General features: G+C 46.1%; 1 protein-coding gene across 6 annotated transcripts in view; it reads right to left on the bottom strand.

The window, feature by feature from the left end:
• Positions 1-22,986, bottom strand: part of EXD3 (exonuclease 3'-5' domain containing 3) — a 298,691-nt gene extending 275,705 nt beyond the window's left edge. For 5 of the 6 annotated variants that reach the window (XM_027666970.1, XM_027666972.1, XM_027666967.1 and 2 more), the window contains exons 1-2: positions 22,894-22,986; positions 16,620-16,684 (exon numbers count right to left, since the gene is read on the bottom strand). The gene's annotated coding sequence lies outside the window, so the exon portion shown is untranslated. The remainder of the gene's footprint in view (positions 1-16,619; positions 16,685-22,893) is intronic. The other variant, XM_027666968.1, reaches the window with a different exon arrangement.
• Positions 22,987-23,428: the final 442 nt, after the last annotated feature.

Below are 23,428 nucleotides of genomic sequence, written 5' to 3'. Positions count from 1 at the left end.
TTTATGAATGCTTATAAATGACACAAATATTTCCCAGTAACGTGAAGAATCTGGACAGGCTAACAGGAAGTAGAAGATATCCATCTTCCAGAGGATGAAATGGAGTTTCCATCTCCAGATGGTTCAGTGGCACTTGGATACCTGCCAGCTCCTTTTTGGCAATAAGAGGAGCAGAAAGAATAAAGGAAGCTTTAGGAGCACTAGTGTACATCTCCTTACTCAAGAAATGCCCTTTCAGATCTCAGTTCACTAACACAGAGCACTTCAGCCATCATTTCCACAACACAGGCATGGTCAGGTCTTGAACATCACACTGACACATTCACTAGTGACCAGGGAAGGATGTTCCCTTTGGCTCAAAACCCACCCTGGACTCATTGAAACAGATCCAGGGTATGCATCTACTGAACCATTTCAGCCAATGTTGGCTATAAGACAATGCATGTTTGGTCAGCTGGAACAGACTGTCACCACCTCCTTACAGCCTCCTGCTGCACTGCACAGCCCCTCAGCCCTCCCACAGGGCAGCAGAGTCACCAGGGATCCCACCCAGCTCCCACTGTCCAGGGTTATCCAACTGCATCCCCGTGGAGTTTGGTCTTAGCACACATGGGAGATGGAAGGAAAAAATGAAGCATATTTTGCTTTGCACCCTGTTCTGTCTGGGGGGTCCTGGCAAACCTCTACACACACGGCAGAGTTGGACTTGTCCATGGTTAAACCACGGCAGCTCCATGACAAGGGCTGTCACAACGATACAGGGCATGGAAACCAACACCACAGCAGACAGGAAAAGGGGAAAGTGCTCTCAAAGATTTTGCTCTGAAAGCAATTTCCCACTGATTGCTCAACAGCAACATTTGAATTGACTGATTTGGTTTTAGCCAGGCTCCTTTTCTGGCAGGGTATGTTACCTTGTTTTCTCCTCTAGTTCTCTCATAGCACTGTGAGATACCGCTGCAGGTTCTGTGTCACCTTGTGCAAGAGATCTGTGTCTCCTACAGTTAGTCCTGTTGTCAAGGGACACACAGTTCTAGGAGATCATTCATTTTAGGATAAAACTCATGCCCTTTTAGACTCATGCCTAGACACTTCTCCCCGCTGACTGTACAGATCCTGAGGTGACCAGCTCTGTAGGGCACAGAGCCACAGCAGATGTCAACACTCAGTCCCTCTCAGGGACTTCTCACCCCCCTTAATCCAAAAATAATAGTGCCAGGTCTCACTCCAGGCAGTGGGAAGAGATGCAGGACTCAGGGCACCACTGAACTCACCAGGGAGGCCCATAAGCACTGAAGTTCTCCTGGATGGGAACACCCAGGAGAGGGGTCATTCAAAACAGGACCCAAAAGAGATTAAAAAACCAACGAAACACCACAGCACACACACAGCACAACAGCAGGGGGCTAATAATGAAATATGTGAATGTTGTCTGGGCACACAACTAGTTGATCCCAAGCTATTTTCCAGCCAAGAAAAGGCATAAATCATTACAGACCAGACTTACAGAACCCCAACAACAGCACTGTAACGTCCTTGTAATTTGAAATTGCTCATAATTTTAAAAAGCTTTATCTGGATGGATATTTCCTTGATGGAAATTGCAGACTAAGTTACTTGAGAAAACTCCTTCATAAGCATTTCCTCCATTTCTGAAACACGTATGTTTTCCACACCCAGATGTGGCTTTGCCATTCTCATAAAAACCTCTGCAAATCAGGCCAAGTTGAGAGCCCAAGAAAAACCTTCATTTGCAAATGCTCAGTGAAGAACAGCTAGAAGGACAAACTTAAAATTCTTTAAGAGTCCATAATTTCTCTTGCAGCCATGACTATTGCTGTCACAAGGTACTACTGACCAGGAGATTGCCTTCATCTCAGTTCTGCAGTGTATGCCAAAATGCCCAAATGCAGCATCAAATATTGACCATGGGATGACATTTGAAGGTCATTCCTGTCCTCAGCAGCTACCACAGAACACTGCCGCACTCATCATAAAACCTGAACACAGGTCAGGGCAGAGAATCTAAATCCTTGCTCCTTCTGCCACCCTGCTCTCTTTGGTGATTGAGCACCAGGTTCTCAGTCTCCAGCTGAGACCTCAGCCAAGGGGTGGCAGATCACATGTGACCCAACTCCCTCCCTCTGTTGCACAAAGCAGAACTGCACCAGCACCTCCTCTGCAGAGCCTGGCACACTAACATGGCCAGTCTTCTCATCCCATTACTAATAAACCGTGCTTTTAGTAATATTTCCTTTGAGGAGATGCTTCCAAGTAACCCAGATTCCCTTGCTCCTGAGCATCTCTGATTCTGTTGGGCACTCTGTGCAGCTACCCATGAAGGAAGTGCCAAAAATAATCTCCAAAACCAACTCGAATTCTCGTCCAAGTTCTTTCTCATTTTGATGACCATCTTCTGGTTTCACCTCTGAGTTCAACCTAAACAAAGTCACATGTGCCCCTGACACACTGTCATCCAGCATCACCAATACCCACAAGATCCTTCTGGAGCATCCCCTTGCCTCAATGTTACAACCCATAGAATTGTTAAGGTGGGAAAAGAACCTTTGAGCCTGTTCCAGTGCTTGACAATCCTTCCCATTAAAAACTTTTTCCTAATACCCAATGTAAACCTCCCCTGGCACAATCTGAGTTTCCCCTTGTCCTGTCACTTGTTACCTGGGAGAAGAGACTGACTCCCACCTGGCTCCACGCTCTTTGCAAGGAGTTGTAGAGAGCAGTAAGAGACAAGCAAAGCCTTGTCTCCATCCTGTTTTTAGCACTTCACACAGCCACGCTAAGGAGATGATGGCCAACTTCAGCCAGGAATGATCAGCCTTCTGGAGCATCTGAAGTTTCTTCCCACACTCTGCAGGATTCTAGAATTTCTTGTGGTACATAAAGGCCACAGACTTTGCCTCAATACTGGGCTCCTCTAACCTCATCCCACTGTTCCTGTTTCATTCAGTTCTACCAGTGATGGAAAAGCTAGGAACTAGAAAGCAGACAAAATTAGACCCACCCCAATTTTCATTCCCACATAAGGATGTTTTCGCACAGAAGACAAGGAGTGAATATGCTCCATGTCAGAACTCCCATTAACTTCTTCCTGCAGTGATAAATGGTTCAATCCCACAGACACAATCAAAACAGAAGGCAGAGTTTTACCTGCTCCATGTGAAAAGGTGGGGGCCATGGGCTGACTCAGGAGACAGAGGTGGCTACTCTTTCATGCCACTTACCCCTTCGCCAACACTTTTATCTATCTCAAGTTTACAAGTGACTGAATCAACAGATAGCACATGTCCTCAAACCTGACTGCTTCAGCTTCAAGTGTGAAATGAAAACCACCCATGAGCAGGCCATCTGTGCAAGGCAGCCTATAAGAAATGGAGCTGACACAGATGGGACATATCACACGCTCCCTCATGTCATATCAACACACCAGCTCTGCAAATCTGCCCTAAATAAACCAAAATTGACAACACATTCTGTCTGAGGCCAGCAGGGCTGTGTAAGCCTAGCATGTACTTGGCAGGGTCTGGATTGTTCTCTCCACTTTTAACAAGCAACTCACTCATAAATGGAAAACTTGCGAGCGTTCAAGTCTTGTGCATGTGTTCAAATGTCTGGAGGACTGTATTCAGTGAAGCCTCCTGAAGGGATCAACTAATTCGCCTTCAAATTCATAGACATGAAGTTGTAGGTTGCTTAAAAACTAGCAGGACACAACACAGCTTTACAATCCACAGTGGGGACAAACACTGGTCTGAAACATTTTCTAGTTCAATTAACTCTTCACCAACACATAAAAATAACACTTTAAACATGTTTATTTTTACAAGTTACATTAGGTGAAGAATATAGCTGAACAATACGGCTGAACACATATGGAAATGCTTAAGCAGCAGCTCTATTTTCCATCCAAGAAGTCTACAGAGAAACACAATAAACTGAAGTTACACACATGACAACTCAATGTATTACACAAAAAAAAAAAAAAAAAAGAAAAAAGAAAACGTGTTTTGAGAAAAAACAAACTTTGGGGTTTTTTTGTAGGAGAAGCATCTGATAGAGGAGGGAGTAGCTGGAACAGGCAAGCACAGAAATAGCAAAATATAATTCAAGGGAATAAGGCCCCAAAGACAAGCATTGCCAAGTCCGATCACACCTTGTCCTGGCCAGTGCCCAGCAGTCAGGGGCCAGTGCCCAGAACTGGGCAGCTCTATCCCCAACAGTTCCCTGACTCCACAACAACCTGCAGTTTAAGATTTCCAAATGCCAGGTCTCCTGTATGGGTAAGAAATAGACTTTGTTATCTTTCTTCCAAGAATGCATCCAACCACTTTCCTGAAAACTCTCAGCCCGAGAGTCCTGTTGCACCAGCTGCCACATTGTAATCCGCAGGCAAGGTAGTGTTTCCTTTTTACTGAACTTCCTATGTCCTTTTGACATCCCTACTTTTTGTTAGGGAAGTAAAGGGAAATGGGGAATGACTGCTTATCTCCTATCCCACTCCTTTCTTCAGGCCCAGATGTTCTGCATTTGCAAACGGTTCCAGAATCGGTTACTGGGGGAGGCAGTACCTGCTTTAGCCCATGTTACTGCACATTTACTGATATAAAGTTTAACCTGCTGGTTTATTTTCCACTCACACAGGACCAAAAAGTAGGTACTTTTGCAGCCTTAGAGTTGACTATGCCAAAGTGCTTTGAATTCCCTTGGACTTTGTTATTTCTCCATCCATTGCCTCCCTCAGGTCATCGGTCTAAGGCTCCCGTGTCACTCTCATGGTAACCACTTTCTGTTATAACAGCCATCACTGTTACACATCTTCTCACCCTTTAACCTGTCTCTGGTTTACTAGAGAACATTCTCTTATCCCCAGGAAGATCAGCCCCTCTAAGATGCTGCAACAAAGGACCACATCAGAGGCTGTTTGAAAATCTGAGGATACCACACACACCAGAACACCTAAACCCAGATGCTCGTCCTTGAAGACTCCTCAAGGGCAAGTCCTTTCACAAAAGACATGCAGACTCCTCCACATTCACATAAAATCATGTGCCAACTAATTCTAATCTATATTATTCTTTTGATGATGCTGCACAACACAAAGTCAGATTTCTGTCTGCTGCTCCCCAGGCTCCTGGAATTCTCTTGCAAGTTGGCATCGTATCAGCCCCATCTGTTCTCTAATAGGAGTGAGGAGGTTTTAATTGAAAGGTGATACAAGTGATACAAGTGTTAATTATTCAACAGTTTCTCTCTTGAATCATAGAATCATAGAATGTTAAGGGTTGGAAGGGACTTTAAAGATCATCTAGTCTCAGCCTGCCCTGCCATGGGCAAAGACAACTTCCAACAGACCAGGCTGCTCAAGGTCTTATCCAACCTGGCCTTGAACACTGCCAGCATTGGGGCATCCACAACCTCCTTGTGCCAGTGTCTGATCATCCTCACAGTAAAGAATTCTTCCTAATACTAACCTAAATTTCCCCTCTTTCAGTTTGTACCCGTTACTCCTTGTCCTACCACTACAGTTCCTGATGAAGAGCCCCTCCCTGGCTTCCCTGTAAGCCCCTTCAGATACCGGAAGGTCCCTAATCCCTCCTGGGCTCCAACATCCTGGTCCCTGCAGGCACGTATTGCTCCCTGCATTCTTAAATTCTTCAGTTAACAGCTGGGTTTGACATGGGTTCTGGTAAGGAAACCAGGAGGAGTGTAGATGTCTCAGAAATTCAATGTTTCTTTCTGCTTCACCTTCTGCAAGTGATTTTTCACACCCTGGTATTTCAAGGGCTTTTGCAAACTTTTACACAAGCTTCTTAATCCCAACATATTTGGAAAAGAAGTGTTACTTTTTATACTTTCTGAAAGCTGTTCCTCTAAGTTTTTTGCCTCTGACAGTGTTTGTTCTTTTCTATCTTCCTGGCTTGGTCATGACTTCAGCTTTTGGAAGGATGCCCCTGCCTCTCCAGCCTTCCTTCCCTATTGCTTCACATCAGAACTCTGCTCTCTCACACTGCCTTTGATAGAGTCGGGGTACCTCCTCTGCAGCACAGTGCCTTTAAATCAGCTTCAACTACCTACAAACCCCTGTCACTGCTCCTTTCAGTTTCTTTTTAACCTGCTGGCTCATTCTGATGTACTTGCCCTTTGGAAACCAAGGGACCTGGCTTCACTGAAGCTTTTGGCTTGGGTTCCTTCTGTGGGATCTGTAGGTGCACTTGTGGTCACACTGACAGAGCAATTCCCAGGAGCAAGCCAAAAGTATCTTCCCCTCTCTGGATTCCTTCACCAGATGTTTCCCAAGGATGTCATTCTTGGACTGGGGTGCCAGTTTTCTCCCACTGTGTTTCCTACATTAAAGCTCCATATCCAGCATTATTCTATACTTTTCCTATCTACAAGTCCCAAGAATTTCTAATCTGAAGGATTCTGTTACTAATACAGTTATTTTCCTGATATGATGTTCAGCTTTACCACACCACACTACTCCCCTGTGGGTACGAACCACTCTCTCATTTTTATGTAACCTTTAACTCAGTACCCGGGTTTTCCAATTGAAGTTTACTTTCCATCAACTTTCTTACAGCCCTATTCAAGTCTCACAAACTCCTCAGGTCATCTACCTTAAGATTTCAGAGTCTGTCTAGAAATAGACACAATCGGTCCATTTGCTTCCTTTTTTCATCTTCTGTCAGTGCCAATCCAAGGGGAAAACCTGTGTGTTGTACAATGAAAATTCTCAATGACAAAGTGAACATGGTGGCTTTAAGTCTCAGAGACAGACCAAAACATCTCTGTTATCTAATAAATTCTTGCATTGAGCATTTCACTGTCTCCTGGATTTCTACAGTTTTTCTGCTATTATTTGCCAAAAATAGAAGAAAAAGAACCAGCAAGAGTATTTTCCACTAGTCACTAGAGATGGGAGACTAAACCTCTACTAATCAAGCCAGCAACCCCCGTGGGAGGAGGGAAATCTTCTAGTGTCTTGGAGTTAAACAATGTACTCTGAACTTTTTCCATATTTATTATAATTTCAATGTGCACAAGAACGGGCCTGACTGCCAGTGCTTCTTAAGTCTCTTAAAAGGAAAAGAAACCAAGAAGATCCAATTTATCCTACAGAGCTGGATGGAAAACTCAGGGGGCAAAAAGCTAGAGAAATCACTAGAGAGAGGCTGCATCTGTTGGACTGAACAACTTATTTGGATACTGAGAAAGAGAGGAGCCAATGTAGTTACAAATTGCTGTTGCATTTTGTTTCCTATCACCCAAAATCTGCCATTGAAAAGCAGGTATTTCAGCTTATTCCTTAGTTTATCATGTTGAGTTTTCTCTGTTTGTTCTACAGAAAATGTGAAAGTTAATTATGCTTCAAGAAAGGTAATTCGTATTTAGCTATTATTTGTCATGTAAGTACAGAATAATTGTTTGCATTGCTTCTGTTATGTTTGCATTAATAAATGCATAAACATCCAGAAAGATGAATCCATAGGACAGATACAGTTCTGCTCATACCAAGAAATTGAAAATGATTGCTTTCTTTGGAAGTTCAGAATCAAATACATCACTGAACCAAACATTTTCTTTAGAACCTCAGAGAAAACCAAGAAATGACAGGACCTTGCAAGTGGTTTATTTTCATTGCTCACTGAAAAATAACTATGACAGTTTTTTAACCCTCACTCAGCCCTTCCTGTTGGTATTGATGCTGATCATGTTTGACACCTCAAACTAGCATGTCACTAAGAAAATAAGCTATAGCTGAAAGCTTCTCATTAAGTACAATTTTGCTTTTCAAACACCTGTTATCTGAATAACACTGTCTTTTACTGAAGTGTGAAATGAGCAAGGGAAAGAAATTGCTGAGGAATTGAATGCTGGCCAGAATGGTACCGCCCACATTTTTAGGTCAAAGGCTAAATCCTCACAGAAGGAAAGACAAAGTTACTGGAGAGAGAATAAAAAGCATCAGCCCTAATATTGCACACACTGATTTAACATGTCAGATGACTGTAGAGAGAGGTATGAAATGGCATTCAGGCATCAATCAGTATTTCGGTGCTCCTTCAGCTGAGCTCCATTTCTCAACCTCTGTTCCTGAAGCTGCTGAGGCAAAGACCCCATTATCAAACTGTATTTTAAATTGTTGTGAGTCAGAACTACTACCTGCTCCTCTAAATCACCACCAGAGAAGCCACAGAACCTGTCAGGCAGCTGTTCAGCATTGACTCAGCACCAGGAGGAAAACTCTGGGCCTGCAGTTACACATTTTTCAGGGTTTGAGAGTACAATATGCAGCCATGAGAACACAGAAAGGCAGGATCCCAGCAACCCAGACCCACCACTTCCTATGGCCTCTGTTCCTCAGAGGAGTAACAGTAATTCCATAGACTTTCCATCACAGCTCTGATCCGGGGCTGCAGGGACAGGGCAGGACCCACCCCACACACTCCCAACAGAGCTGTCCTGCTCAGGAGGGAGCTGCAATGTTTGGGCTCACACTGTCACTCAGCAGGGATCATCAGACCTACCAGGAGGATAACAAATACCCAAGGCAGCAAATGAACATCAAAATAGAACAACGTCCAAGACACCATGAGAATAGGTTTGAGGGGGAGGGGAAACGTTTTACATCATCTTCCAGAGCAAGCTGAAGGAATTCCCAAAGCTTGGGACAATATGGCCCAAGGGAGATGGTAACGGGAGAGAAATAAGTTCTTTCACCTCTGAGTTGAAATCCAAGTCAGGCTGGTAGTAGCCAAGAACCATTAGCTGAACATCTGCGAGCTGTTTGGCAGCCCATGTGAAGTGAGTTATATTCCTCCGTGTCCGCAGCCCAGTCCCACTAATTGGCACCACGTTGGCAATCCAAACACAGGGGTTAAGGTCTGAGCACACAGCAGGCACCAACTACGAGATTAGGCAGCTTCAGTTTTGAGGACATATGTGATAAATTAAGCATTTGGTATATGTAACTCCATTTAATTGCCCCGCCATCCTTTCCTGCCCTCAGAATAAAACCATAAATCCAAGCAAGCCAGCACACTGTCAGCATTCCCTTGTCCAGCACAGTTCCTGAAGCAGTAAGACACATTATTAAGTCCATTACTAGTCAAAGCGACTTAAACAACTGCTTACATTTTAAGCTTATGCTGTACAGTATTTTGCTTAAGTATGAGCTAAAGTGTTTGGTTAATAGGTACCAATATGCACAAAAACAGTATCTTCCTCTTAACTCCAGTTTTTAACTCAAAAATGCAACACTCCCCCAAAAGGCAGTAATGATTTAGTCTTATAAACCCCAAATAACTAGGCTCATTTCTCTTTGTGTTTCCTTCTTCTGCAGCTTCCCAACAAAGAGTGCACAGGACCAAAGCTGACCCAGGAACAAGACCTTTCAGAGAATTATCCTTTGTGTTGCCTCATGGTAAAATGTTTCTGTCTGAGGACAAAAAAAAAAGTTGTTAGCTCTCAATATATATCAATAAAGGAAAATTGACTTTTCATATCATCTGAATATGGCAGAATAAAAAAAGTCTAAACTATGAAGGAAGAAAACTTATGTCACAGTTTAGAAACTGTTTACACATCATTTCAGTTTAAAGAACTGCTTATGAGGGGAACATGATGAAAGCTGTTGAGCACAAGGGGAGATAGAAATTAAGCTAAAAGAAGCATCTTTGGCATAAGTCTACCAGAAAACAGAATCACAGAGTCAGTTAGTTTGGGAGGTACCACTGGAGGTTTCCAATCCAATCAGCTGCTCAAAGAATGGCCAGATTCAAAGTGGGATGAGGTTGCCCAAGGATATTTTAGATGAAAGAGCAACATAGTGCAGTGCCCTACAAAATCCACCTATAAAGAAATTGTTCCTGCAAGCCAAATTCCCCCTTCATTTACCACTGCTCTGGAAATGATTCAGTTCCAAGCTGTTTTGAGAAGCAATATGGCCAGCTGCCACCAAGAACAGTGAGACTGAAAAGGAAACAAACCTAATCTAAGTATGCATTAGGACCAAGGTTTGGAGAACTTCAACTGGTAGAATTCAGACCTGAGCACAGGAAACTGCCTGGGAGAGCTTCGAAAGTCCAATCCTCCCAAGATCCACGTTTTATCTCCCATTGGAAAGGTATGCTCAGCCCATGAGAAAAAGGCAGCACTGACATGAGGCCAGTCTGCATGAAAACAAACCCAACCCACAGCACGTCTGCGTTCCACAGCTGTGCTCAAAGGGCTGCATTCTTCCTCCTCGTGCAAGGAACATTTGCAGAGTTACCATCCAGGGGGGTTGATGCCTCCACATGAACAGCCTGCACACACTGGCAGCACTGCCTGGCCTGCCCTCTGCCAGCCCTGCCTTGCCTCACCTGGCCACTGACAAAGCCAGGCCAGTTTGACTTCTGTAAAAAGGTGCTGCCAGTTCCCAGGGCCTGCACACACCATTGAGGATTCTTGTCTCCTTTTTGTCTTTTTTTTTTTCCCCCTTCTGCTCTGCCCTTGTGAGATCCCACCTGTAGTGCTGTGTCCAGCTGTGAGAGCCCCAGCATAGGAAAGATGTGGAGCTGTTGGAGCGAGTCCAGAGGCCATGGAGACACTCCAAGGGCTGGAGCCCCTCTGCTCTGGAGCCAGGCTGGGAGAGCTGGGGGTGTTCACCTGGAGAAGAGAAGGCTCCAGGGAGACCTGAGAGCCCCTTCCAGTGCCTAAAGGGGCTTGTAAAAAGGAGGGAGAGGGACTTTTTATACAGGCAGAGATGGATGAGGGAATGGCTTCCCACTGACAGAGGACAGGGTTAAATGAGATACTGGGAAGAAATCATTTCTTGTGAGGGGGGTGAGACACTGACACAAGTTGCCCAGAGAAGCTGTGGCTGCCCCATCCCTGGAAGTGTTCAACACCAGATTGGAGCAATTTGGTCTGGTGGAAGGTGTCCCTGCCCATGGCAGGGGGTGGGACAGGATGAACTTTAAGGTCCCTTCCAACTCAAGCCAGTCTGGGATTCTGTGATTCAAGAGCTTGGTGGATCAAGGGATAGAGGAAGACCCCTCCTTCCCCAGAGCTCCAATATCCCCGCCAGGCTATCCCTGCACCTGCCTCAGGTAGCAAGGACACAACCTTCTTTTTCCCACCACTATTTAAGCCTTTAAGGTGAATCTTTTCTTACTCTCTTCTGTAACATTGAGAAGTAGAATAGGATCATGTCCATTTTTTAAATGCCAGACAAATTCCTGCTGCTTGAAGACAGGTTATTAGCAGCTTCTTTTAATATCACACCACTGAAAATAATTATATTGACACTTGAGGTGGGAACTGATGTGCTGACTGAAAGAGAATTACAGGAGGCTGTGATGAGTGGCCAAGAGTCCAGCACAAGCTGCAAGAAACCAGGCTGGCACCAAAGACATCAACAGGACAACTGTTCTGCCCTTGGCTGCATTCAGCCCCCTGAGCTGCCCGTTCAGGAGGTGCTGAGGTAACTCTTGAGCACTAATTCTTGATGCTGCAGGAGTCAGTGGGGTCATAAGGGCCAAGAAAAGGTTATAATCCAATGATGTAGTGAGTTGCTTTATTGAGCAGCTCTCACATGTGCTTCTGAACCCTCATGTAGGTATCAAGTAAGCATTTATACTCAAAATAAATGTTTTCTCACAAAACCAAGTATAGAAATAATACCAAACTCATGAGTTTCCTGAGAGTAATTCCTCTCCATTTAGAAAACAGGAGGGGTCCAAGAAAGAACTCCTTCTCTGCAGGGGAGGAAGGCAGGAAGGAAGGAAATGTGAATTACATACACCTCTGGATAAGTTCTCCTTAAAAAAAAACAAAAAAGGAAGGAAATTAGAGTTAACTAAAAAGAGCACGTTTAGCATCACTGCACAAGCTGGGGGAAGAAACCTCGGAAATCCTGGCTAAAGAAAATGCTGCCTCCTCTTTTCACTGCTGGGCTTCCACAGTCCCTGCCCAGGGAGAAGGGAAAGGGCCATTTTTCACCCTTTTATAAGCAGCATCACTTTGAAGTTGCTTACAAATCAGAGTCACCACTTGATGGTCTCCTCTCCCTATGTCATCCCATGTTTTTTTGTAATAGGGCTGTAAAAACCATGTGTTTTCACTTTTTTTAAATATTATTATTAAAAAAGGATAACTCATAACTGAGCAGAGACAAAGGCTCTGTTGATACAACATGTGGATTAAATCTGAAAGGAGAAAGAAAGCTGTTCTAGTAAACTGACAATCCTGTTCAGAGGGCTTATATCTAAATTAGTGTAATAAATCACGAGGAAAGATTTCTCTTTGGCTGAAATCACCATTTATTAAGGCATGGAAAAAGAGCATTTTAAAATCACTCTGGACACTGTACACCAAAGACTTTCTTTGGTTTTGTTCTTTTGGTTTTGTTTTTGTTTTCTTTTGTGTTTTAAGCATATCCCTAAAGTTTTGCCTTTGCTCTACATAAAAATATTTACTTTCTGATGCTTAAACCTGTGACAAGTCAGCCAGACAGCACCATTGGGCTCTTAGCTAAACTGCTCCTACTGAAACAAGAGAAAAAAAGGAAGGAAAAAATGGTGCTTGCTCCATTACATCATCACATCAGGCAGAAGACTGCCCTCAATTTAAGCTTTCCCCATTATGCTCCTCTCCTGTGTTTTTATAAACACAGTTGTACTTCTTCCCTTAACCTCTGTTAGCAGTGGCTCTTTCACTGTTTTTTTTAAGCAGGAAACACTCTGCAGCTCTTGCTGCCTACTGCCATCACACAGCAATTTGTGCCAGCACAAGAACCTGCCCTGTGAGAACCTCAGTCTGAGGGTAAGTGAACAGCAGGAATGGGCTCAAGAAAGCTCAGACACATCACCAGCCTCAAAACAACTGCCCAGAACCAACACTGGGCCCCCAGATCCCCACAGACACTGTGCTGCTGAGGGGGAAAATCAGCTCTGGGCAGAAACCTTTTAAGTGCAACACTGATTGTAACCAGAGATGGGACCAAGAACTGCAACCAGCTTCTTTAATAAAGATTAGATTGTACCTGGGACTGATTTCAGAGCTAAAGCAGAGATGACACCAGCATGTCACTTATTACACCCTTCAGTACACTGTGCTGGGGAGATGGCGTTGGCTAACCCAGGCAGACTCGTCACCACAGAACACCAGCTGCTCTTCAAACAATGACAAAGACCGAAACATCATCAAATGAAACTTTCAGTTCCACAGAAATGTTCTGTGAGAAAATATTTCTAGGAGATGTTACTCAAAACTGAAGGAAAGTGTTTTATGCAAGCAGACTGGAGCTCCTCTTAAGTATGTTCTGTAATGTCACTACCTCCTGGATTTCCAGCCTTTTTTAGAACACCCAGACTGTGGTAAAACATGAGAGGGATCTGAATATGGGATGGAGAACAACATCAAGGGGGTGATGACTTTGGCTGAAGCCTCTGTCATTCACAGTGTGAATCCCAGCGTCATTAACTTAAATCACAAGAGTACAAGAAACACTCTTGAAAACCATGAAAAACACAATCCCCAGCCCCACAGATGAAATGCTTTAAGCTCAGTAACTGTTTTTTCTCTGCCAGAGGAGTCCCTGTATATTCCATTCCACCTTAAAATCCATTTGCCAGGCAGAAAAATAAAAGGTTCCTCAGAAACTGCAGATGATGCAGTCACTGGGAAGCCATCCCAGTCTGCCTTGTTCGCTGCCGTATTCCCAACTCCCTGAGACAATCCAGGGGCCACACAACAGCCCCAGGTCAGGTCTGGGCTGCTCCCTCTCCCTGGCCCACTCCCTTTGCCCAGAGAAGCTGTTGCCACCCTCCCAGGAGAGTGGTTGGAGCTGGGAATCACACAAGTGCCTGCATTTATCCCAAGGGCTGGTTTGCCAGGATACCTCACCCAGATGTGACTGTCAGGGCTGTTCCCCCTGTGCCATCAGGTGCCTCCCAGGCTGCAGGAGTGTCTCCACAGCGCTGCTTCCCACACACCTGCAGCCACCCACATGGCCCCACTCAGCTCAGCTGCTGCTGCCTCCTCCTGCATCTCCAGCTGGGACAGACGCTGGAGAACCTTGGAGTGGGAACATCTCAGCTTTCCTTCTACTGCAAGCAACCCCCCTTTGCCAAAAAGCTAAGGAGCTGTTCTAGTGGAACAGAAAGGGAAGGTGCAAGAGGAGATTAAAAACTAGGAGAGGAAAAAGATGGCCTGACCAGTACTTTTTCTTATTATTCTGCTTTGATTGTGGAGAACGGAGCCTCGTGGCCAACAGAGTTCATGGAAGCCCTACAGAGTGATTCAGAAATCCAAGCAAAGTGCTGTCTCCTGGCTGGAGCACAGAACCTCCTATTATCAGTGTTCATTGTCCTTACCCCATGGATAACAAAGCTGCACCTCGGAGTAAAGCTCCCTGGCAAGGCAGATGTGCCAGTCCCAGCTGGAAGGAATCCTTCCCAGGAAGGAGCTGGTCAGTCAGCTGGCCCTGGCTGGCCCTGCCACATCATGGCCCCTCGTTGTGCCTCCTCTCCCACCTTAGAGAGCCACACGAGCACCCCAGGGAGTGGTGACGCAGAACCCAGCTCATACCTGAACTGCTCTCACAGAGGGGGAATTCAGAGGCTGAATAAAGCCATACCTTAAAGCTGAGGTTTATGCCCTGTAGGGATGGCTCCAGCCTAGGAAACGTGCCCTGGGTTTTGCCAAGCCTCCCCAGTGTGGCTATGAGTCAGTGCTAATTGCTCAGAAATCGTTCTGGGTCCCACCAGTTTGGTTTGGCTTTGCGAAAGCAAAGCAAGGTATGTTTGGACAAAGGTAAGATTGTGTTTATGTTTACAGACAATCTGACTCCTGCATATGAAAAATGCTTCTGCTTGGACAAAAAACTAAAAACATCAAGAAATCAAAAGTAATGCAAATGATCTGGCTCTATAATCTTGCAGAACAGAAGCACCACCAAAGCAGTTGAGCAATAATCATGGTCTTAAATTTGACTTCTCTGACTCCTGCTTTGTTCAATATTTTAATTATATTTTTAAAAAATTCTAAAACACTTCAGATTTCAAAGCACATTTATAAACTCGATTAATTATTCCAACTTAAAAGTCATTATCCTCTTTTTTCAGAAGGAAAGTGAAAGGAGACATGACAAGCTGTTTGTCAAAGGCACAGATGGAACTGATATAAGGGCTGGTATTAAAACCCAAGAGTTTCTGAAGCAACTTATTTTTTATAACAGATTGACTTTTTTGAACTTGATAGCAACCCAAAGAAATTCCAAAATGGATATACATTTAAGATCAGGGCAGTTTATGGGTAAAGGCGACAAGAAAAGCAAGTTATTCTAATTAATTCACCTTTGGAAAACTACAGTGAATTCTCTAATAGATTGTTGCCAGGTTCCACACAGAGCACAAGCATGAAATCAGCCCACAGCACAGGCAGTCTTGCCTTGGATCATTAGTACCCAGGGCAATCCAGCTCGGGCTTCTCTCACTGCTCTGGGGGGTAAAGGACATTTGCATCAGGATTTTTCCCCAGAGAGCTGGTTTGGGAATGTGGCTGCTCAGCCTCCCTGTGAGTGAGGCCAGAGTGCCCTCTAACGAGGCTGTGGCTGCATTTCACACACACAGGACAGCAGAAAAACCCAAAATGAGCCTTTCCAGAAATTTCTCGTTAAAGACCAAGCTTTGTTTCCATTTGAAAAGGGAAAAGCAGATGATACACACTAACTGGAGACTGCTCCTGCACAGACATTTCATAGTGCCCTGTATTATGTAAATCATCACCAAGGAATATCAGTACTAAAGATAGGAAAATTCACAGTTCTTCCATTCCATGAGAAGAAATGACACTGAATCAGACAACAGTTAACCCACTACAACTTTTAAATTAAACTGAGCTCTACACAATCTGCTTTATCTGTAAGGATAACTGCTGGGTAACTTCTCAACATAGGATGCAGTTAAATCAATCTTTACAAAAATAAGTGAATATCACAAATGAAGTTCACAAATCAAAATGGAATCCTCATAAATCTATTCCCTAATACACCACTGTACCATAAAATATTGATTATTTGAAGGATGTCTGCACCTAAGAGTGGTCACACAAGCTACAGTGATGAAACAGGACTAGTTATGTTTGTATGACAGGCACTTGGTTTATTGTCCACTCCTTGGTTTATTGTCCAGTTCCCTTTCACCCATCTATGTGAATCATCGTGCAAAGCAAGGAAGTTCATATTACTTTGAGAAACAAACTCCACCTTGATCCTCAGAATAGACATTCATTTTAATAATCTCAACATCACACTGTCAGAATAGGACCATTCCTTCCCCCTAAAGATCTACCCATTGATATGCCATGAGAGCACAGCTGCTCAGTGTGGGCTCAGAACAGCCAGAGCAGTCCGTGCAGCTCCTGCCCCTCCCTCCTGCTCTGTCCTGCACCAAGGACACTCTCAGCTGTCCCCAACACCCAAGCTGGGAGCACAAGGTGAAAACAATCCTTTCCCAAGCTCCTGCAAGACAGACTGCAAAGGGGCAGGAGTTCCTGAAGCTGTGCTGCCCCAATCCCACCAGATGTGGGGTGTGCCCCCAGACCAGTAAACTCACCCCAAAGGACGGTGAAGGCGTTAACTGCTGAGGGATGCCTGGGGGGTCCCACTGCCACCACGGAGCTGCAGAGAAGCAAAGAGGCCTGTGAGCACATTGTTTGTGCACCTGACCACACAACACCTCAGCCCCACGGCCCCAACCAGCACCTGGGTCAGTGCAAACTTGAGAAGGCAGACTGGTAGGCAGTAAATGCTTCCTTGAACCTGTCTTACGCACTTTACAACTTTTTACATCTTGCTAAACACCTTTACAGTAAAGTTAAGATCATGAGGTGCTTTGAAGGGAGACCCCAGAGCAGTCTACAACTCTCTGCTCTCTGTGACCAGTGACAGGACCCAGGGAATGGCTGGAGCTGTGTCAGGGCAGGGTCAGGTTGGACCTCAGCAAAAGGTTCTTCCCCCAGAGGGTGGTTGGCACTGACCAGGCTCCCCAGGGCAGTGGGCACAGCCCCAAGGCTGCCAGAGCTCCAGGAGGGTTTGGACAACACTCTGAGGGACAGGGTGGGATTGTTGGGGTGTCTGTGCAGGGCCAGGAGTTGGATAGGATGGTCTTTGTGGGTCTCTTCCAACTCAAGTTATTCTGTGATTTTATGTGGGTAAGAGTCACTAAAGACTAGGGAGAACACTGTGCTGATGTGATGAACCATTCACAGAAACAGTTGTCCTGAGCCACACAGGTTCTCCACCTCTACAAAGACAGCCCCACCAGGACACCTCCCCTCCCTTCATCCACTGACCCAGTGGCCACCACTGCTCACAAAGAGCCCCAGACAGTGACACTCTTGGCTGACAAAACCTGCCCTGCCCCAGCTGACACAGAAGCTTTGGCCTGTCCAGCACAGCTGCACTGCCCTCCCCAAACACCCAAACCCATCTCCCTTAAGTTTGTAACAGTGGGAGATTTTAGTTCCCAAGGAGTATTTTCCAAAAATGTACCCAAGAAAAGCCACGTGGAGCAGTTTGGTATAGCCAGGATTTCCCAGCAATGCAGATCCCCTCCTGTGCTCACATGTTCAAACACTCCTCACAGCACTGCCACGTTCCAGCAAACTCATTTCCTGACACAACAGCTTATTCCTTGAGGAGGTTCAGGCAGAGTTTAACATTACAAAGATTAGCAGTGGACAGACAGTGTCCTGGCCATTTTGAAAATGAGACTTTTCCTCCATGAACATGTAACCCAAACAAGGCTCAATGAATTCCTGTGAAAATCAAAAATTACCAGAAAGTGTCTTTTGAACCATAGAACAGGAAGTTTCAGCACAGATTAAAAAGTGCAGAAAAATGCAAGAGCAAACTAACCTCTGAAATGAGTAACTGAAGTGCAGTTATGTGCAGAGCTTTAAGGGTGAGCCCTTGCAAGATATTCTGCTTTTGAAGGCAAGATGAGCAACAGCCAAGAATAAATCACATTGTGTGGGTACCAATAGCCATGGAATGAGAAAAAAAAAAGGTTTATATTAATCAAAGGAGTCTAAAATGACAGCAGTCACACGTTTAGACCTAACAAGAAGTGTGACTGTAACCTTGGCAGAGCTGGAGATGTAATAAAGAGGAAATTATTGAAATGCATGAAATCCATGTAGAGCCCGAGTCTCTCCTGCTCTCACAGACAGACTTGGAGGGACTGAAGCACTGGGCAGACAATCTGACTGCTCCACTACGACAGAAAAAACAGGCTTTGATGCACTTTTTATGTCAGTACCACCAGGAGTAAGGGCAGGTAAGGCTGCAGGAACAGCAGCTCCTGACCAGGACACCAACACCAACCACTCCTGATAGGGCAGTTTAAAACTGGTTCCAGTGCTGTTACTGTCCAAATGTTTACACAATATAAATCAGAACTTTTTTCCTTTGCTTAATTCTTCCATTATTTATATATACTTTTTCTTCATTGGCAACTTCCTTCTTCAAGATCCACAATATGGCAAGTACAGGGAATACACAACCTTGTCCAGTGGGTTATTGGTCAGTGAAGGAACAGGACTCTCAGGTTTTACAGGTGATCAGACAGAAGTTGAAGAATTTTTAACTGTTCCTGGTCTGATCAGATTCCAAAACACTTCATCTTTCTTTAGCTTCATCAGGCCACCTACTCCTTGGAGAAGACACTGCAAGGAGGATTATTCTGTAAAAATTAGCAACACGAGTTTTCTCTGCTATAGAAATGTCTTTGGCAGTAGCAATTGCCCCAACCCTCAAACAGGCCTATCCCTCCTTAGAGCCAGCACCATGGGCTGTGCCCAGAGCAACAGCCCGAGTGGCAACGCTGAGACTAAATAAGCTGTAAATGACAGAAGCAGGGTTTATTGCTTGATTTTGACCTGCAGTCCACCAAGCACTATTTGCCCTGAATCACCCAGCAGGCACTGAGAACAGCTGGGAAAGGACTCCCTACTCCTGAGCTAAAACACCTGGACAAGACTCTCGCCTTCCAGGCCCAAGTTAAGCCATTTGGTCACAGTGCAACTAAACCTCCACATGGATTCCAAAAGAATGAAGACTTTTATCCTCTGGGAAAACAGCCTTCCAGAGTTCTGACATCCCACATATACAGACTCCCCTCTTTCATTTTTCTGCAAGATTTTTTCAGATTTTATCACTGACATCTACCATAGTTCCTCCAACACTCTATCAATTGATTACACATTCATTCAATTAAGAGGTGAAAATGTGGACCAGCAGGATGTTCAGCCCCCAGCACATGCCCTGTTTCTGTTCATGTATTTCTGTTCCTCACACACTGCTCAGTTCCTCTGTGGCCAGCCAGTGTCCCTGGTTACCAAGGGAGCTGCTGAGGAGGCTGCCAGAGCACCATGAATCCTCAGAGAGCTACAAAAAAATTTTTACCTAGAGGCATATTATGCATACAAACTCAGTAATTAGCTTTTCAATCAAATTATTAAAACTTGGTTCAGAAGGACACCCTCAATTCCAACAAAATGTCTCTGTCATTAGCCCAGAGGTGGCTGTGCCCCTTCATTCCCTCTCCTCCCAGGCTATATCACACATCAGCAAGTTATTTAGTGCATGTTTGGATAAATTATTTATTCACAGGAGCAACTACTTTGGTTGTCTGAGTGCACAGACCTGACCCTCTGTGAACTGGGATCTCCCTGTGCATGAGGACCCCAGCCATCCCACCACGGGGCTGAGAACTCACAACACAGGGCCCACTCCCTGCTGGCCCTCACCTCTCTCCAACCTGCCTTTGGAGAACAACAGGAATTACCCTTGTTCCAGCTCTGCCAATTCGTGTTTGCCATGGAAAGGAGCAATTTGTAGTGTTCAGTTGAGCCCTGACCCTTTGCATGTGCCCCAGGCACTGATCTGATGTGGTTTCAGATGAACAGCATGTTCAACACCACAAAGAAAGATGAGAAGTTTCCTGTAACTGCTGAACTGTCACCACCCCAAAACTGTGCAGGAGAGTGTCAGGATTTCTCCCAGAGAGCACTTCTGCCTTAAAAACTCCAGACAGAGTTTTTCTGAGGGAGCATTTACATTCCAGAAGATGCATTTTGCTGGCTCTGCTCCACATGCTAAAATTTGATTATTCCTGCTCTATTGCTTGCAGATACCATGAGGAAAATCATGATATCAGAAGTCCTGGCTATCAGTGATGGCTGTGCCAAAAGGCTGCCCCCAGCCACAGGCAGGTGCCTGCTTCCATGTAAAACCAGGAAGGCAGCAAGCCCTCAGAGAGCACCAAAGTGCACAGTGCTGTGTAACAGGCAGTTTCACTGCCCATGGGAGCACATGGAGATTTATTGATTTATTTTAACCAAAAAGTAATAATTTCAGAGTGAGTCAGTGGATCCTCTACCTGACCCTGTCATTCAACACCTTTTATAAATCCTCCTGTCCTCAAAGTCCCCTTGTCCTACTGAAGTACATGGAGCCTGATCCAGCTGGAGATGTCCTTGCTCACTGCAGAGGGTTAGAACAGATGGGCTTTAAAGGACCTTCCCACTCAAACCATTCTAAGTTTGAGACAAACTCCCAAAATCCCTTTACAAGAACCTGATGAGGTAAACAATAACAGCAGAATGTCTCATCAGGAAAACTCTGCTTTTGCTAAGCATGAAACACTTGTATGTGACTTAAAAAGCATCCATTGCTGGGAATCCCTTCCTGACCTCCCACCTGGATCAACTGCAAACACATGGGGAAAAGAGAATAAATGTGGGAGGGGATTCCCTGCACTGGGGTAGCACAGCTCTCTGCTGTGCCCAACCTCTGATTTAAACAACAGTGGAGAAGAAACACTTCTTAATCTCACTTTCCTCTGGAAGAACAGCCTGTGGAATTCCCCCCTGAAGAGCTTCATCCAAAAGCCTGAGATTGCTTAAAACTGTCTTTAGACCACCAGCCCTTCAGCAACATCAAAAATACCCCCCTGCTATTCCTGCAGCCCAGCAGCCCGAGCAGAGCCCAGGAGGTGCCTCAGTGAGGATCCCCCCGAGTTCCCCAGAGCCCTGGCCCAGCCTGGCCCCAGGGACTTGCCCAAGGTTCTGCTTTAAACATCCTCAACACTGTCATGGGCGAGCTGAAGAGCCCCAGACACCGACAGGCCTTTAACCTCCCCCTGAACTATTCCTGTAATGAACCACCAGCACTGCTGGGAAATTGGGTCACATTTAAAAGAATTTGTGCAGCTTTGCCTCTCAGTTACTGGATCCCATTGTTGGAAAGGCTGACAGGACCCAGCTCTGGGATAACTTTCCCATAGGCATGGATTTCCAGAGTGGCTGAGTCACTCCTGAACTCCCTTCTCTTGGATGTGCCTGAATAAACTGAGCTCATTAAGGGTTTGTTTTCCAGAACTGGAGCATTTTTGTGGCCTCCTCTGAGCTCTCCAGTATTTTCCTATCTCACTGGAGAGCTCCTGTAACTGGAGATGCTCTGGCAGCCTGACCTAACAACCACATGCACACATATGATCACTGTAGCTCCATTTTCTCTAGAAAAAGAAAAACACACAACAGTGAACTTCCAACTGTGTCACTGGTGCACGTCCACCCTGCCAGTCCCCTCTGTCTGTGGTGGAAGCTGTTGTGGGCTGGAGACTTTATGTGGCACCAAGATCCTTCTGCCACTTGGAACCACCCAGGCACAGCATGAATATCTCTCACTGCCCACCTGTGTCAGCAGAGGTGACAAACCTGCTCTGGGCTCAGGCTCCACCTGAACATGGATCTGGGAAGTGAAGGAGCTGAATCCCACTCATTTATGGCTCACAATTAACAAATGATGTGGGATTTGCTCTTAAGGTAATATTTAACTTCGCCTTGCCACACCACCTTTATTTAATTAAACTGTCAGGTCACATTAGAGTACAATTCCTCAGAAAATTCCAAGTATGTGACACTAAGTGTGTCATCAGCTGACTCAGCCAGACGCTGCAAACCTCTCTCAAGAAGGAATACTGGAGGAATCTCTTTGCCAAGGACATGTTGTTCAGCTTTTAATCTCTACATTTGTTGTATTTGCAGCATCTAATTATTTACAAGGCTTTACCTGCTCATTTTATTTTATTCCTGCTACTGACATAAGGTCAACAAACTGTATTTTCCTAAAACACGTTATCTTTCCAGGTGTGGATTTCCAACCCCTCAAGGGCAAGAGGGCACAGTCTTGAGCTGCACCAGGGGAGGTTTAGGTTGGACTTTTCAGAGAGAGTGATGAGACATTGGAATGGGCTGCCCAGGGAGGGGGTGGAGTCCCCGTCCCTGGAGGTGTTTAAGGACAGACTGGAGGTGGCATCAGTGCCATGGTCTGGGTGACAAGGTGGTGCTGGGTCACAGATTGGACTCGATGGCCTCAGAGGTCTTTTCCAACCTTGCCGATTCTGTGATTCTGACTTTACTTCCCGTTTTCCACAACATTTAAAAATCGGCGACGGGGAACTCAACCAATTTGTCTAAATCTGAGCTGTCTGAAAGCCCCCACTCACAGGACTGCGGGGATTCCTTTGGCTCACCTGACATCTGTCACTAACTCACTGTGACCTGCCAGGCCGCTCTGGGGCTGCAAGGTGTGTAATTAACTACTGTAACTGTGATTCTGCACACACGGGCTCCCTGCTCCCTCCCAGCCCCCTCCGACCCCGGCACGGCCCCGGGAGGGCCAGGGACACTTGGGGGCTCTAGTCGAGCGAAACCCCCGGCGTGGCCCCGCGCGAGCTCCCCGTGCGGGGCCGCTCCCCCGCTCCCGGCGCGGTGCCCGGCCCGGCCCTGCCCGGGCCCTGCCGGGGCCGCCCCGGGACTCACCTGCGCCGCCCGGAAGCGCCCTCAGCCAACGGGCCGCCGCTCAAACTCTTCCCCGCTCCCCCGCTCCGCGCGGGAAACCCGAGCGGCCCCGGAACTCCCCGCGCGCAGCCCTCGCGTCCCCACCGGTCTCCTTTTCCGGCGGCGCCGATGTGCAGCGCCGGCAGGGGGCGCTGTCGCCCGCGGCAGCGCGAGGGCGAGGAGCGGGGCAGGGGAACTACCGTATTTACCTGAGCGCCTACCGTGCTTACTGTAGTTGACGCGCACAGCTCTGTGGTCGTAACATTTAGTCTAAACAGCGCCAAACCGGCGCTCTGGCCGCGGCAGGGCGGGGACACGGGCCAGGATCGCTTCTGCTGGCTCTTCAGGTGCCCTCCGCTGCCCTCAGCCAGCAGCATCTCACCACTGCCCGCTCAGGTGTAGCCGCCGCCCTCACCGCTCTACCCCGACGGCTCGTGGGGTCCGTGTCCCCTCCCGGGGTCCGTGTCCCATCCCTGTGTCCGTGTCCCCTCTCGGGGTCCCTGTGTCCCTCCTAGAG

Source organism: Corapipo altera, unplaced genomic scaffold (assembly GCF_003945725.1).
Source record: "Corapipo altera isolate COAL_440 unplaced genomic scaffold, ASM394572v1 93, whole genome shotgun sequence".
Classification (NCBI taxonomy): domain Eukaryota; kingdom Metazoa; phylum Chordata; class Aves; order Passeriformes; family Pipridae; genus Corapipo; species Corapipo altera.
The sequence above is the reverse complement of the archived record's forward strand: the minus strand, read 5'-3'. Positions and strand labels throughout refer to the sequence as shown.